The sequence below is a fragment of the Vombatus ursinus genome, unplaced genomic scaffold, assembly GCF_900497805.2.
Source record: "Vombatus ursinus unplaced genomic scaffold, bare-nosed wombat genome assembly UNPS02001419.1, whole genome shotgun sequence".
NCBI classification, from domain to species: Eukaryota; Metazoa; Chordata; class Mammalia; order Diprotodontia; family Vombatidae; genus Vombatus; species Vombatus ursinus.
Genome location: NW_020941197.1, coordinates 24,538,135 through 24,552,405, shown reverse-complemented (window position 1 = coordinate 24,552,405; position 14,271 = coordinate 24,538,135). Strand labels below are relative to the sequence as shown.

Genomic DNA, 14,271 nt, shown 5'->3' with positions numbered 1-14,271 from the left:
CACACACACACACACACACACACACACACACACACACACACACACACTCCCCCCAATAATCAGGAATGAACCACAAGCCTTTTATTATCATCAGAACATCACCAGACATAATAGAGAACATTTTCAACATCATCCATGGATGAATTAGAAACATGATTCTATTATCGTTTATGAAATTTTTTGTGTATATAGCTAGATAGATGTAGATGTATAGATATATAGATATGTGAGAAATGGCCTTGTAAATGGTATAGATTCAATATTTTAAGAGTTTGTATCATTTGCTTTCCTTATTGTGTTTGGGGTTTTTTTAATGTTAGGTACTAAATCTCTCTCTATCTCCCCCCCTCAACCCCACTCTTCTCTCTGTCTCTCTTCTGTCTTTCTCTGGAAAGGTCAGGGTCTTGGAAACCAGTGGCAATTTAGAATCAGCCAGCAAGGAGCACAGTAATTGAAATAGGGACAAGGGAATTTTATATTCTTAGGTATGGCTTCTGAAATCCTTTGGGATTGTTTGCAATGTGATAGACTGCCATTTTTCCATTTTCTTTTTGTTAATACTAAAAGATTCACTTGACTAAGGCAGAAGAAATTCAGGTTATACCTCCTGGAGACCTCAAGTACTTCTCTAGTTCTTCTCTTTCAGTTTAGATTATTAATACAGAGTCAAGTTAAAAAAAAAGAGGGGGGGGACCATGGGACAAAGATGATGACAGAATGCCTCAAGTTTCACCACTTCGGGAGAAGTATGTGTATTGACTCTTCAACTTTTTCTACCCTTTCTGCTGTAAATGAAGTAAAATCTATTGTTATTGTGAAGATGCAGTTAGTTAAGGCCAATTTGATGTCACAGTTATACATATACATATACATCTCTGTGTATCTGAAATAAATAGGTAGATATCAGGCAGAAAGTAAAGGACAACCATTGGAAAGATATCTATTCCAGTCCACGATTTTCACTTACAATGATAATTTTATCCAGAAATCTTTTTTCGGCCAAAATATTCTCACATTTGTTCTCAGGCAAGGAGTAATTTTGTAGAGAAATTCTCACAAAAGGTCTACTTGGCTGCTTTTAACTCCGAAGAACCCCAAGTAGAGGTGTAATGACCAGAATTTTTCCACTTCTTTTCAGTACTCAGTTCAAGAGAACCATTTAAACACAATCCACTAAATTTACAATGCGCATAGCCCTGATTGGGTGTCCCTGCCTTTGTTCTCTCTGGAGAAATCACTTAAAAACTCTTTTCTCTAAAATTATAAAAGCAAATATGTTTGAATTTCTTCACATGTCATATTGACCCAGCAGAAAATTTAACCAAGTGCCGCAGAGCCAAAGATCAGGCATCTCTATTATTGAAGAATGTTGAGTTGTACTATATTACTACCTTAGAAGTATAGATTGATGGATAGATTGAGGTAGAGAAAATGTATGTGTTTATGAACTGCTGATACTCTTCTGTAAGATCGTGTTGCCTTTTTGGAGGAATTATTCTATGTTGCAGAATATAATATATAATAGATTAATAATTTGTCATGTACATATAATAAACCATCATTAAGAAATGCATATTCATAAATACATGAAAACTCAGATTATTACCCAACTAATATATTCATTGTAATCTAGCATGATTGCAATGGTTTGGGACAGTATGGTAGATAGACATCATACTTCAAAGACATAAAGACTTGGGTTCAAATTCTGCCTCTGACACCTACTGGCTATGTGACCCTGGGCAAGACACTTATTAACCTTTTGGTTCTCTAGACCAGAGTTATCAGACTCATAGTCTGAGCCACAGAATTCCTGAGTGAGGTCAGAACCAGATTAAAATGTAATTTGGAAATAAACAAAGTGATAATATTAAATATTATTAATCTTATTAAAGCAAAATAATTATAATTAGATAAATAAAGATGTAGTACACCATAATGTTGATTTTTTTGTTTTCTAAGTCAATATGTCCCCCACAGGGATCTGTTCTTCTTTGAGTTTTACATTGCTGCTCTAGTCAACGGAGAATATAAATTGCAGAGAAGGAGCAGACCTTCATTGGTAGAGGGAGTCCCTTCACCTGAGTTTCTCTATATCAGTAAAATCACATTTCTAGTCCCTGTCCTTATGATTATAGTCACATGTTAGCAGATCTCATCCTTTAGTGAGAGAAATCTTGAAAATTGTCTTAAAAACACTTTGAAAAGATCAGGATACTAAGCAATAACCATTATGATGTAAAGAAGGCAACCTGACAAACTAATCTAATCTTCAATGAAGGAATGACAGTCCTGATGAAGTAAGTGGAAAAGATAGGTACAGCCTAATTAGACACTAACAAGACTTTTGATTCTGCCTCACACAACAATAAAATGGATCATAGAACTATTTAGAGGGTGTACAACAGCTGGAGAGTTCTACTCAAGGAATTGTTATTAGCAGATCATCATCCACATGGGAGAAGCTATTAACCACATTTCTCAGGAATTGATCTTCATTGTTATTTAACTTATTCCCTTCGTGATCCAGATCGGTGATTTCCACCTTTGAGTTAAGGACATCCCAGAGAATTATGCATTATCAGACCTGGTGTTGCAATCTTATAAAAACAAAATTCATCTGAATTCAGAGGATGATAGATTTGTAGCTGAAAGAGAGACTATCTGTTCCAGCCCTTTCATTTTACAATAAGGAAACTGAGGCCCAGAGAGGGTAAGCAAACTGCCAAAAATCACATGGTGAAAATGAAAATTTGAATTCAGATCCATTGACTCCATAGTCTTTGTTCTTTATAATTACTACTCTGCCTCTCACAATAAGAAGTATGGCTCATATAGCATTTGGAGAATGAGGCCAGGAGTGTTGCAAAAATTGAATGAAAACCAACAGTGTGTCAGTTACAAAAAGTTGGAAATCACCAATCTTGATGTTGGAATAGAGAGCATGATTAGGAAGGCTTCTGATAACACCAGTTTAGGAAGGAAGCTGAACAAGTCACTTTAGTAGAGACTAGGATCAGAATGCAGCATGAATTCAGAATGATTTGGAGATGGGGTCAGAAACCAAAGGAATGGATTTTTTGTCAAGGATGAGTTCTTTACATTATGCCAAAAAGAAGAAAAATAAACTTTATGAATGAAATTTAATTCATTGAAGCATACTCTTAACACAAAATTCCATATACAAAGCTCTCAGTTTAAAATTCATATACACAGACACACATCAATGTGTTTATCTCTATGTAAATATATACATGTATATGAAAGAGTACAAACACATGGAAAAGACAAATGTGTGTGTATATATGTGTATATGTGTGCAAATATTTATACATTCACACACACGGTGTCCCAAAAGTTTTAGTGCTTTTTTTAAGCTTTAATTTTGGAGATCTATATGTATATACTTACACATATACACACACACGCACATATATATACACCCACACATGTATATATAAACACTGTTTGGACACACACATATACACACAATGTATATACACATCTGTGTGTGCGTATATGTATGTGTATATATACATATAACATACACATTTATATACACATATATAAACTCTACTCTACCTTTACTTTTTCCATGTTTACCTTCTTTTCCCATTAGACTATAAGTGCCTAAGAGGGCAGATATGGCAGCTTTTTAAAAGCTTTTCATAAGACCTCCCACCATTTTCCGAACATTATGAGTAAGCATTTATACATTTTGTTAACTGACTGGGAGGTGAAAATTACTGTCTTAGATGAAAGTGTGATGGTAGCATACCTGTGGGCCCATAGGTATCCCAGTATAGCAGAAAGAGAACTAGACTGGCAATCAGGAAACCTGGGGTCTAATCACTGAGTAACCTTGGGCACAGGTTTTTGCAGCTATAAAATGAGGGGGTTGCTTTCTGAAGGTCCTTTGTGGTTCCAACCTACTAGGATTCTATGAGTCCAAAATGCAGTACTATACCTAGAAGTGCATCCTTGTATAGCAATGTATAGAGAAAGGAAACAGAAATTAAGAACAGTGAGGTAAATGGAAAAGCCATTTTCACAGCAGATAGTGGGTGATTGGGACTTGAGTTTTCTTTAACCTCACATTTGAAACCTGGTCATATAATACCAACATGTCCTTTAATTTAATCATTGACCAACCCATATTCCCCACTATGTACTGATTACTTATCTCCGTATAGGAACTTTTTTTTTTGGTTTATAAAACTTTTGTGACACTGGAAACTCAGAAATCCCAAGGTTGACCTCTGTACCCCACAGTACCTAACAGTGTCTTATCAATAAGCATTTAATAAAGGTTGAATGAAATGAAAGTACTGTGGTACACATAGACTAGAAAGAAAAAGGATATTATTTCACAGCTCATATTCCATTGAAAAACTTCAAATCAATGGGAATGATAATAAAGATATGGATCAGGTTGAAATCTACAAGAAGAAAAAAAACTAATGTTAAATATTGTTTGAAACATTAGCCTAATTCCCTATTAATTCTCCTGCTCTCCTGGGTATGTTTATATCCCTATTTGCTACTGGGTAAGGATGTAGGTCTGTAGTGTCAATTTCACAACTATGGCCTTCAGAATTTGCTGTACAGCACTATGTGAAATACTTTTGATTCCTTTCTAAAAATATGAAACCAAACATGGGTTGGTGGCATTTATCAGGGTAAGAGAAATCAAGAGGAAGGAGCCATGGAGAGCAATTAGAGAACAGGGTAAGGATCAAAAAGATTACACAGATCCTTTACCGTACACATAAGTCTTGTTTGAGCAAAAAGATGGAACCCAGTACCTTAACGATTAATGAAAAACCTGAGGTCTCTGAACTTGAATGTCTCCTTTTACTTCTGAGAGCTGGGAAATTGGATTGAGAGTATGAAGTGGAGAGAGGAGAAAAGCCACTCAGTAACAACATCTTTGGGTGTATTCATGCATACAAATAGCCTGTTATGTCACTTTGATAATTTTGGGAATATGGTATAGAAATTAAAAGTGAACTCCACATTTAGTGGTTTAGTCTGAATTTTTTTTAAATGAAAGCTTAACAAAAATGTAGAGTTTGCATGAGGTAAATTTTTCTTAGTTGGTACATGAATACACTCAGGAGGGTACATGAACTTGTTTCTTTCTCTTTTTAAAAAACTATTTCAATAGAATCAGTTTTCTTTTGCAATCTCATATGTTTTATTTTATGCTTTTAAAAACATTATTCTCAAAGAGGGTCCATTGGCTATTGGGAGTTTGTAACATACAAAAAAGGTTAAGAGCCTTGCTCTATATAGGAATACCAGATAGATTCAGTTCAGTCATGAATATCATATAGATAGCATGCACCTTTTCTTTGCCATTTGAAAAATGACTTGAAGCAGGATGTGCATAATGTACAAGAGAAATCAACTCAATAGTAGGTCTCTACATCTTGGATTCTTGGATTCTCTTTACTGTTTAGATTTGCATAGCTCAGAGTTACCATACAAGGGTACTTATTACAAAACTGTCATTAGAAAGAAACAAAGCAAATGATGACACAAAAAAAATAATTCTGTAAAAAGTTAGAAATTTAGACTGTTTCAGTAATCCTTGTAACCATAAGAAAGATGCATTCCCTTTGCCCCACCTAAAAAGAAGAATTGACAAGTGAAAAGAAGTCTCCCTGGAGACTCTGGAGGTTACACTGGAGCAAAGAGTAGGGTAAACTGAAGGCTCTACACAAGACCAGAGAGAAAAAAAGTTGGCAGAGACCCAATGGGATGCCGCCAGAAGTTCTCCATTTACAGTACAGAGATGGGTGATTATGTTAGAACCACTTTTACCACTTCCCTAGTGTATTAAAGCAAGAGTAGGTCAGGCCAGGGAAAAGGAATAACATCTTGATGAGCCTTTCCTTTCCCAGAGGCTTGGAGAAGATGGAAACAGCCTGATCCAAGTTTTTCTTCCTGGATCCTCTCCCCCATCATGATTTTTTTCATGATTTCCATTTACCTTGTTCCCAGATCAAAATGTTAACCAATAACAGAACAAAGGCTCTCTGGGCTTATAGAATCAGTGCCTCTATTTCATTGACTTTTATAAATCTATACTTACTTGTCATTCTCTAATTACTTATACCAAGCTCTGCCTAATTTTGCATTATGATTTTCCTTGTATGGATAGGTAGGTTCCCTTCCTTCTCCATACCTTATCTTGTGCCCCAATAAATATTTAAGATATATGATTTTCCTTCCCTATATCTTTCTGCTTTAAGTCTTCCTGCTGAACATTTCCTGAGAATCACCCTTAAATTTGTTTGTAAAATTATATCCAAACATTAGGACAACAATGCCTAATTGAAATCTTAATACTAGCTTGCATTTATGGAATACTGGTTTGGGACACTAAGTATACTCTATATATCTTCTATCAAGAATTTTCACACCATCCAGGTCAGGTGGATTGGGAGTAGGTATTATTATCTTCATTGTACAGAAAAGGAAACTAACACCCAAGAGGTAAAAGTGATTTGTCCAAAGTCTCTCAGTGAATCTATGAGGGGTCTAAGAATAGAATTCTGAACTCTTCATTCTAACTTTGAACTTCATTCTACTTTCTGTAGGAAATTCAGACAGAAAAAAAAGTGACCTCATATAGATGATCTCACACGTTAATTTTATAATGTGATATCATTATTTTACTACACAGTTAAGTGTTTTCTGAATTTGGATTGGTTGGCTTGGAGCCAATTAACGTCTTCTAATGACTTCCCTCTGCTGGTTATTTCCAATGTATCCTATATATATATACATATATATATCTTGTTTGTACATTGTTCTCATGTTAGCTCCCCTATTGGACTGTGAGCTCTTTGGTAGCTGGGATTATTTTTTGTACTGCTGTTGTCTTTTTCCCCACTTTTCTTTGTATTCCCAGTACTTACCACAGTGCCTGCTCTTTCCTTGATATTCCATCATAGTCCCTTAATAAGAGAACCATACAATCTTGAGATGTAAAAGATCCCAGATGTTATCTAGTCCAACTGCCTTTTTCCCTGACACAGGAATCCCTTCTATAATGTCTCTGATAAGTGATCATTAAGTGTCTGTATATCTCTACTGAAGGGTCACTCACTACCTCAGGAGGAAGACCCCTCAGGTTTGGGACAGATCATAGGAAATTTTTTCTTTCAAGCCAAAGTCTGATTCCTTATAACTTCTGCTCATTGGCTTTAGATTTTCCCTCTGGAGCTACATAGAATAAGTCTCTAATCTGCCATATATAATAGACCTTCAGATACTTGAAGACAGTTATCATGCTCCAAGTCTTCTCTTCCTCAGGCTAATAATATCCACCTCTTTCCACCAATCTTCACATTCCTTTGCTTTAGAAATTCAAAGCATCCATCTTGAAAGCTGAATATGAAACATCCATGACATCATAACCTTTGCTAATAGTGAACAAATCTATGCTTCTACATGCGTACCATGTGGCAATGGATCCTTGTAGGAATTGAGGCAGAGGAGCAAGTTATTTTACTCTGAACCACAATCTTACTCTTTGCTTGTGATAGTTATTCTGTTACCCTAGAGGAAAAGCCTCTCCTAGTTCACATTATTCAGTCCCTATGATACCATTTTATGATGCTACAACTAACCCATTCGTTTTCAACAAACAAAGAAGACTTTGGTGCAAGGCTGTGGTCACAAAGATAAATCATTGCTCAGTAATTCTTTTCGAAGCAGAGAATTCTAAACATGGAGGAGCCATCTCTCCTTAATAGGAGCCAGAAATCCTGTAAGTGCTTGAAATGGCATTCACAAGTCTGAATGGTAAACAGACAAAAACAGGAGCGCACCAGTTGCACAAATGACTTGCTTGTCACAAACTTGTCATTGCAGTAATCTAACATTTCTTTCACAAAGCGAGATGGAAAGTATGGAACAAACAGGCCCTGCTGACGTTTTGGCTCTGCTAAGCCTTCCTCTGAGCTAAAGCATCTGCAGCATCTCCCTGTTCTAGACCCTTTATCTGCTGAAGTTATAGTTGATATTGTACATGTCACAGAAATGTTTGACTATTGCATTAACAAGTTGATGACAAGCAAGTTATTCCTGCCACCGAAATATTCCCATTTTTAGCAGTCTACCATTTTGACCTTCATTTTATTAAACATGTTGGCAATATACCCTAACAGAACAGAACACTAGTGAGACACCAGGATTTTTTGCCCCAGGCCTTGTTCATATCACTACAGCCTCTACAGATATGCAACTGCTGCCTCTCTGTTATATAGGAGCTTTGAAACCCTAGGCGTAGAATTTTCCTGAAGTATGGAAGTTAGCCTGTAGAAGCAAAGTATGGCAAACCATAGAGGACAATCATGGAATGACTTTCTGGGTTTGGGCAAAGTGAGCAATGTAGAAACATGTTTTCTCTGTCTCACAGCCTCTTGTAAGCATTTTAGAATCCTGACAGCAAAGCTATGTGCTAGAAAAATTGAACAGAAATCTTATATGAGCTTAAACAAAATGAATTGGGGCTGCCAATAACCAGTGTTGGCACTCTTCCTTAACCCTCCCCCCACCAAAGGCATCTGGATCCATCTTACCCCAACCATCACAATGCTGTCATCTCTTCTTGTTCCCACGAGTGCTTTGTCTCTTCATCCTCTCCCTTACCTGAAACAGAGATATTTCAGGAAGATCTCTCCGACACCATCTTGCTTCATCTCCGTCATTGACATCAGGCAATGGATTAGCCAGCAGGGAGGGCTCACACACCACAGCAACCACTGAATCTCTTCATTCTGTTTCTGTAAACCTCCTCCTGTCAATTTTGTCAGGAGAAGCCAGCACCCAGACCTTGGCATTCACTAAACGTACTGTTTAATGAACCTTAGACTTATCAGTTGGCAAAACAATAACCAGTAATAAAAGCTTTGTTTATGGGACCCCTGGATATGCCATCCCCCTGGTTCCTTAGGTATATATGTATTAAAGACTTTATTCCTTAAGACACTGGCCATTAAGGAAAACCAAATTTCTGTTCCCTATGGGAGTCAGGTGACCTGCATTCTGTCTAGCTCCATTCTGATTTGTTGCAGACCCAGTTATAATGTCCTTGTCTGTCCCTAGATGAGACCTCTGGCATGAAAAATCTTGCATTATCAGACTTATTTTCTGGATAGTGCCTTAGGAGCTTTTAAATGAAAGGGTTTTGTGTTTTAAAAAGATTATCATTATTCAATGAAAACCCAAAATTCTTGCCAGAACTCTAGTGGGTCTTAACTTTCTTTCAGAGCTGGCAAATTAACTGTAGTACTATATGGCAGATGAAATACTTTGTTCCTATTATCCCCAGTATCTCACAATGCAATCTACACCTCAGCTTCATCAAGACATGTACTTCAGAGGAACAGGTGGGAAGGGTTTACTGGCTATTCTTTATATGAGGAGGACCCCTCTGTTTTACAGTTGCAAGGGTATCATCCAGGAAGAAATGAGGAAAGGACTGCACAAAGCTCCACTTCTGTGTGTGGGCAAGAGAAAACATTAAGAGAAGGTCATATACAACTGCATTTAATGACATGCAACTGAGTTTCTGTTTTAATGTTGGGAGGAGAATGGCATAGTTTTTTCTTCTTCTCCTGCTCCATGGGTTTAAATGGCAAAGAAGGAAGAAGGCTTAATTTACTTTACAAAAAATAGTTCTTTTAAAAGAAATTACTTTAACAAAATTACTGCAAAAGTAGTATCAATATTGTGTGCTCTCTTCATGGTCCCATCCCTGGAGATAGCCAATCAGCTTTTTTTGTTTTGTTTTGTTTTCTGTTTGTTTGTGTTATTGTTTATTTTTTTTTTAAGAGAGGTGAGAGTAGAAATGCCCAACTCATCTCTATGTAGTACTTAATTAGGATCGTAGAATCTTCAAAATGAAAAAGGCCTTAGAAATTTTGGAATTAACTTAGAAAGTTTAGGGATTCTTAAACTGGAGGACAGATTTCAGGTGGTCCATAAACTTGGATGCACAGCAATTACATCTTTATTTCCATTAGCCTGTAACTGAAATTTGACATTCCCTTTTATCATTGTTGTTGATGATGATGATGATTGATATTATTATTTTGAGACTAGATATCCCTATCTCACCTGGGCTTGAAGGGCCTGGCCACTCATGGGTTCATATCTTACCAGTAATCTGTATGGAAGCTGTAACCTGCTCAATTTTTCCTCCATGGGCTATTTCACCCTTCCTTAGGCAACCTGATGACCCTCCATTCCCAGGGGCTTACCAAATTAGTCCTAGACTTAGTGTGGGTACACAATTACCTTTCACCCTACTGCAATTCAGAATCCGTCATGCAGTCCATCAGTCTCAGCTTCCCCCTAGCAAAGATTCCAGGCATGTGACAACATGCCTGACCCATTCATTTCAATTATTAAAAAATATTGTTCCCAGGAGTCCATAGGACCTTTACTAGACCCTCCAAAGAGTCCATGAAGCTAAAAAGGTTAAAAACTACTGATCTAATCTAACTCTTTCATTTTGCTGATGAAGATAGTAGGTTGAGACCAAATATCCCATAGCATATGGGTGACAGAGCCAGTTCTAGAATCTGGCTTTCCTGACTCCTAGGCCAATTCATTTTTCTACTATAGCAAGCTGCCCTCTTCCAATTCACATTTATTATCTCTTTCTTTTAATAAAGTAATTTCCATAATGTTAATTTACCTTCAAATGATTAAGTACTATTAATCAGGACATAACTGATAGGTCCTGTCAGTTTTATTAGTTAGGACTGATATTCTGGGGAATGCACTTTTTAAAAAAATCTTAGAGCTATTTCTTCCTCAGTCACATTTTTATTTCACTGGTTCTCTGAATTTTTCTTATTTCCAAACAAATTTTCTTCCCTTGCCAGCAGTAAAAAAGAGAGAGAGAGAGAGAGAGAGAGAAAGAAAAAAAGTGGCTTGCTATATTTTTTGTTTAGTTAGTTTATTTAGTTTAGTACCTGAAAAACATGTTTTGGTTTTGGGCTTTCTACTGGGCCTATTTCTTTAACGGAAATTCATTTAAGTAGGTCATATTATAGCATTCTTGGATATTTTTTAAAAGCCTTTTTATCAGATTAGAAGGAGTCTGTTTTTTATTCCCACTTTAGTCATTTTGAGCTGGTCCTTGTAATTGTTAGTTTCATGAAAACCGTTGATTAAGTCAAAACATCAACTTTTTTATTTGTTTGTTTTGGTTCTTCTTGGCTAATGCAAGGGGAAAAAAGCATTTACCTTTTTCAGTTATGGTAATTATATACTCTGTTTTTCATTTATGCAAAACTTAATTTGTATGGGGTTTTTTGTTTCTTTTCTCTCCTTATTTTTGCATTTTCTAAACATCTGTACCATGGCTGATGGCGAGAGCAGCAGAGGCTGGCATTTTCCCCCCACATTGCGAGAGAAAGAGAGTTGGCTGGAATGAAACCTTGCTTTCCATATGGTCAACTTGAAATGCAGCATTGAAAAGGTATCGTTTCATTTTCTTTCCTGAAGCCAGAGGTGAAAACCACAAGCAAACAGAAATATAGGTGCCAAACCACCTGTTGATTTGCACTAGGGGGGAAGAAAAGCCCTTGGCAACACATTTTTCACCTTATCTAGCTGAAAAGGCTAAATGGTTATCTGTGTCTCCATAGCATCTGTCTATATACAAACATCAGCTATATAAGCTGATACATTAGCCCCTTACCTAGGAAGACCCTTCCTTAGTTAATAAGTGAAATGCTCACTCAGTACAAGACTGAGACCCTATTTACTCCTTTCCCAAAAGTGCCATCAGGTAAATTTACAAAGAAACTTGCTGGCTCTTGCAAAATTGAGTATTTTGTGAGGTGATAGTACAGTAAGCAGATAAAATAATGCTATTACTTTACTACCTGTGGCTCAGTTTTAGCTAACAAGAAACTGCATCAAAGTAACCAATACCATAGTTGTGACTAAATGCATGTTCCTATGACATCCAATCAACTCAAAATTGGTTAAGTAAAAGAATGGGTCAAACTAGTCATAAAGCATCATATTTGCAAAACTGGAAAATCAATAGAGGAGTGCTATGCTCCATTTTCAGATCTACTTTTATTGCCCCTTTCTATGACATTGGGCAGGTCATTTTCTTAGAGACTTCAGCTATGTCTGTACATTTGGGAAGGAGTATCCCAGATGTGTGAGTACATTGGTTTGAGGAACTCCTGGTGTGTAAATTACCTTCACCATGTAGATCAGCAACTCCTGTAAGTTATAGGTTTAAGAAGTTGCCTGTGGGTGGGGAGGCAGCTAGGTGGTGCAATGGATAGAGCACCGGCCCTGGATTCAGGAAGAACTGAGTTCAAATCCGGCCTCAGACATATAATACTTACTAGCTGCGTGACCCCAGGCAAGTCACTTAACCCCCGCTGCCCAACCAAAAAAAAAAGAAGTTGCTTAGGGCACTGAAATATTAAAGGACCTGTCCATAAGCACACAGCTAGTATATTCACAAGGCAGGACTTGATCCCAGGTCTTACTACTCCTGAGACCAAATCTCAATTTGGTTTTACCTGCTGCCTCTCTGTATCATTACTGTTCATGTAACCAAAGCTACAATATTCAATTACTATGGACTAGCAAGTAATGGAGGGATGGGATAGGGGTAGGGGACAGGGAAGGGAGGCAGTTTGATCTCCCTGATTCTATTGGTAAGATACAAAAATTATTGGAATTACATTGATCCTTACCAAAGGATTATTTGAGCATTAGTCGTTAGGACTAATTAGTCGTTAGGAAGAAAAAGGAAGGACAAACTTTATTAACACGGAATTCATGCAGAGCCAAAACAATGAACTCCTACTGTATATATGCTTGGGAAGATGATGAAGATAATTCAAACTCCTAAAATGCTTTGAAAGAACAACTATCAAATGACCTGAGGTTATTTAGGGAGAAAATGATGAATAACATTGTTTTGGGATACCGGATTTTATTGCTGTTTGTAGTTCCTGCCTTTCCCAGCCTATGCAGTTTCTTGAACTAACTCTATCTTGCAAATGATTTCTACCTGGACTCAATTATATACAACCTTGATTATGTATATATACTTATGTGTGTATTTGGCATTATGCACTGATTTTACTTCATCTGCTTGAGTGTGAATATTATGGAATATTTGTTTTTGCCAAGTGGACCTTCACCTCTAAGCAATGTTCTCTTAGAGAGGAGATCATTATCTTGGGGCAGCAGTGTACGTGCTATTGATATGCATTCATGTGGTGAGAATGGATATGCCTTGTCTAGTGTAGAATTATGTCAAGGGACCAATTCTTTGTCAGTAGAAATGATATTCATGTGCTCTGAAACAATAATGAAATGTAGGTTTCCAATACTGTCAGAATGGAACTAAGTAGTGCCAGGCTTAAGATTTACAAGGCCTGATAAAATTTCCAAGTGCTTTATCTGTTAGGCTAACCTGCCTTGAAATTGTGTGGCTTGGTGTGCACAAAAATAACTTGATAGGTCTTTACTTTATAATGTTAGATAACAAAGTTAAACTCTGTTCCCAAGCTGTTCCCAAACTCTGTTCCCAAGACACATTGGCTCTTTTAAATGTGACCAGGATAACTAAAGTGATTAGTTATGCATTAATGAGTGCTGCATTTCCTTAGGATTACTGATCACCTGGGAACAACTGATAATCTAAGTAAAGAAGCCTAGCCAGTTGTTAATCTGCAAGAAATTCCTTATGTCAAGTCCATCATTGCAACTCTAAACCGAAACTATTGACTACCATTTAGAACTACATGTATTGAGAGGTGATATTGCTAAATTTTATTCTGGTTTCAGTAGGCTGGACACATGACTACTTGGTTATTACTTCACGTGGCTCAAGACTAGTTTAAAGATTAAATTTCCCACCACACAGACTTGACTCAAAAACTGGATTCAAAATACTGGTTAGTATAGGAATTTTTAAAACCTTAGAGAATTTATTTTTGGTTGGCCTTTATAATTATATAAATTGATTTGAATTAATTGCTATGAAAACTTAAAACTTCATGATTTGAACTAGTTTTGGGAATGTGAACTTGGGGAAAACATTGATCTCCACAGGTGCCACTATTTCTATTTCTATAGGGTTTTTTGTTTGTTTTGGTTTGGTTTTGGCAGGGACAGTTATTGCCAGACTGGTAGATCAGGAGAATTCTTTGTTTATGGTTTACTTGATTTTAGCAAAGCATTTGACAAAATTGCTTGTGCTAT

The 14,271-nt window shown here is 36.7% G+C and overlaps 1 long non-coding RNA gene across 2 annotated transcripts in view; it reads left to right on the top strand.

Annotated features, from left to right (window-relative positions):
- LOC114045815 overlaps positions 1–14,271 on the top strand; it is a 617,680-nt gene that overhangs the window by 480,178 nt on the left and 123,231 nt on the right. For both annotated transcript variants that reach the window (XR_003569432.1, XR_003569433.1), the window contains exon 6: positions 11,407–11,506. This is a non-coding gene — a long non-coding RNA (uncharacterized LOC114045815). The remainder of the gene's footprint in view (positions 1–11,406; positions 11,507–14,271) is intronic.